At 52.4% G+C, this 3219-nt stretch overlaps 1 protein-coding gene across 2 annotated transcripts in view; it reads left to right on the forward strand.

The window, feature by feature from the left end:
• The first annotated feature begins 760 nt into the window (after positions 1-760).
• Positions 761-3219, forward strand: part of SCAF1 (SR-related CTD associated factor 1) — a 17199-nt gene continuing 14740 nt past the window's right edge. Inside the window, exon 1 of one of the 2 annotated variants that reach the window (XM_017521058.2) lies at positions 761-873. The gene's annotated coding sequence lies outside the window, so the exon portion shown is untranslated. Of the gene's footprint in view, positions 874-917; positions 1339-3219 lie in introns of those variants that run through there. The other variant, XM_017521059.2, reaches the window with a different exon arrangement.

Raw genomic sequence — 3219 nt, forward strand, 5'->3', positions numbered from 1 at the left:
GAGACGGGGTTTCACCATGTTGACCAGGATGGTCTCGATCTCTTGACCTCGTGATCCACCCGCCTCGGCCTCCCACAGTGCTGGGATTACAGGCTTGAGCCACCGCGCCCGGCCCAATTTTTGTATTTTTAATAGAGACGGGGTTTTCCCATGTTTGTCAGGCTGGTCTCGAACTTCTGACCTCAGGTGATCCACCCGCCTCGGCCTCCCAAAGTGCTGAGATTACAGGCGTGAACCACCGCGTTCGGCTTATTTTTATTCTTTCAGAGACGGGGCCTCCCTATGTTGCCCAGGCTGGCCTCCAACTTCTAAGCTCAAGCGATCCATCCACCTCAGTCTCGCGAGTGGGACTACTGGTGTGCGCTGCTGCATCCCGTCTGGTTCTAAATTTAGGTGGGCCTGGAGGATCTGGATTCCGAGGCCCAGAATGTGGGCCGGACAACATCGAGCAAGCCGTGTTCACTCCGCTGAACTACAATTCCCTTGCATCTCTTCGGTCTAGCCCCTCTTACGTCACCTCCTGTTCCGCCACCCTTTCCGCGCGCGCGCAGGGCACTGTGGGGCGTCATCGCGGGCTTCCGCGGTCCCGCCCACTTCACCTCTCACCCCCTCGCTGTCCCCGCGCGGCAGAGGCGGTGCGCGGACTACGTCTCCCGGCGTGCATCGCGCGTCCCCGCCCCATATGTCCCTTTGACTTCTGGGAAACCGAGTCCGGTTGCCTTCCCACCAGCCTTCACGGCGCCGTGCTCGGTACTTGAAATCCCGGCAAGCTCGGCGGCGCTTTAGCTCCGCCTGTCTCCTCTTTTGCTCACGAGTCCCGCCCCAGCCCGCCCCGCCCCGCGCCGGGGCTGGAGCCGCAGCCCGAGCGGCGGGGTAAGATGGCGGCGGCGGTCCGGGCCGCGGGGTTCGGGCCTATTGGGGTGGGCGGGGCGGAGTCGGGTCGCTAGTTGTCCCGGGGTCCTCCCCACAAGCCACGGGGCTTGGAGGGCTTAACTGGGCGGTCTTGGGCCCGGCAGCTGCGGCGAAACCTGGCGCCGAGAGGGGGGCCTTCTCAGGGCCCCAGGACGTATCCGTGGGTTCCTGGAGGCGTCTATGGGGCATCTCCGAGAGGACTGGGGGCGTCCCTGGGCCTGGACCGAGCCTAACGCCTGCCCTCCATCACATAGCTGGCCTGAATCGTGTTTGTAGACACTGTAGATCGTCTTTATGGGCTGACCGGAGTCTAGGGTCTGCATAGAGGGTTCTGGGGCCATCTTGAGATCTTGAGAGATGTCCCAGGGGTGAAGGAGGGTCTGCAAGACCTGAGGAGTATCTTCAGAGCCATCTAGAGCGCCTGGGGTATGTCTGTTAGGGCTGGAAAGTGTCTACATGGGCTAGCCTGAGGATGCAACTGGTCTGCATAGGTCTGGAGTCCTTTATCAGGCCTGGAAGAAATGTTCAAGGACTAGGAAATCTTTTAGGGCCACCTAAGGGGTTGGGATATGCCCACCAGAGGTGGGAGCCAAATATTGAGATGTACCAAGGGCCTTGGATGGGTCTCCAAGGTCTGGGTAGTGTCTAATAATGGGTGACAGGAGGCTGGGGGCAGATAGAAGGACCTGGAACCATCTAGATGGCTTTAATGTGACTGCAGGAATGCAGTTTTTATGCCTGGAGCAAATCGAATGTCTTTGGGGACAGGTAAACTTGTGGTGAAAAATACAGGAAGAGAATGAGGAAATTTTGCCCATCTTAGATGTACTTGCCCTTCAGAAAGTAATTCAAATGAAAAATGTTTTAAAATTCTGGATTACCCTGGGGTTATTGAGAGAGTTAAAATTAATCCACATTAGGCTGGAAGAGTCTGTAGGGTCATCTGGACCCACTATTACAGTATTTTTCAAGCTATTTTGACGGTGATTTGCATTAAGATACATTTTTTTCAATGCAACCTAGTACAGACCAACATAATATATTTAACATTATGTAACATAATATGTTAACATTAACTCACCTTTCATGAATTGACATTTCCACTTACTACTTGTGATGTGCTGTGAAGAACTGTTTTGTTCTATTTACTTTTTATAACAAGTTATTTGTGAAGCACTAGACTGCTTTATGACCCTGTAGCTGGGGAAACCAGCGATCCAGACAGGACCTAGCAGTATCTGCAGAGCATTCTTCTGTCCAAAAGATCTGAGTAGCTGAGGGTGTGTCTGCAAAGCCCGGTGCTGTCTAAATGAGCCAGCAAGCATCTTTATGTACTGCAGAGGGCTTGGGGATCCCTGAGTCTGTAGGCAGCTGATGTTGATTAAGCTTCTAATATGTGACAGTCACTGTTCTAGGTAGCCATGTGCTTCCCTGGGAGGTGCTGGAGAGCAGTCCCAGGGCCAGGAATTGTCCACAGGGCTGAGCGTATGGAGTATTGGTGAAAGAGTCTGGAATGTAATAGACTGTCAGGATTGGGTGTGTCATAGGAGGTTAGGAACTAGGTGGAGCTGGGAGGCTGAATGTGGAAGCTCGGCGGGGCTTGAAAATCTATGGAGGGATGTAGAACAGGACCCAGGTCTTGTCTTTGCCGGCATGCCTTGGGGGAAGCCGGGAGACAAACGAAGGGGAAACGTGGGCCTTGTTCCTGTTCGCCTGTATTGAACACTTGATGTGCTCTAAATGTGTGGCAGAAGTCAGGCTTTCAGTATTCACAGCCATTCTCTGAGATAGATACTCCTATCTTGTGCATTTACATTTAAGCCTACTGAGTTGTGGGTTAGGGATTTTGAAGCTTTCTAGGAATTTTGAGATTGGATATTGTTTTAGGAGTAGCAGATTTGACAGTCATGGGGAAGCTTACAGCTGAAATATTCATATTTTTCTGAAGCCCTAATCAAGACATCCACCTGTTTGATGGCCGATCTTTCAGCCACCTGACTGGGGAATCATATCAAAGAATTTCTGTGGTATTGCAAAGGCTCTGGGCAGATGGCAATAGGTAAATGCCGCCTAGGAAGTTTTTCTTCATCATGCCTTTCTGAAGTTTAGTGATTTCATTTTAAAAATGGCATACTGGGGCCGGGCACGGTGGCTCAAGCCTGTAATCCCAGCACTTTGGAAGGCCGAGGCGAGTGGATCACGAGGTCAAGAGATCAAGACCATCCTGGTCAACGTGGTGAAACCCCGTCTCTACTAAAAATACAAAAAATTAGCTGGGCATGGTGGCACGTGCCTGTAATCCCAGCT

The sequence above is a fragment of the Cebus imitator genome, unplaced genomic scaffold (genome assembly GCF_001604975.1).
Source record: "Cebus imitator isolate Cc_AM_T3 unplaced genomic scaffold, Cebus_imitator-1.0 Scaffold948, whole genome shotgun sequence".
NCBI classification, from domain to species: domain Eukaryota; kingdom Metazoa; phylum Chordata; class Mammalia; order Primates; family Cebidae; genus Cebus; species Cebus imitator.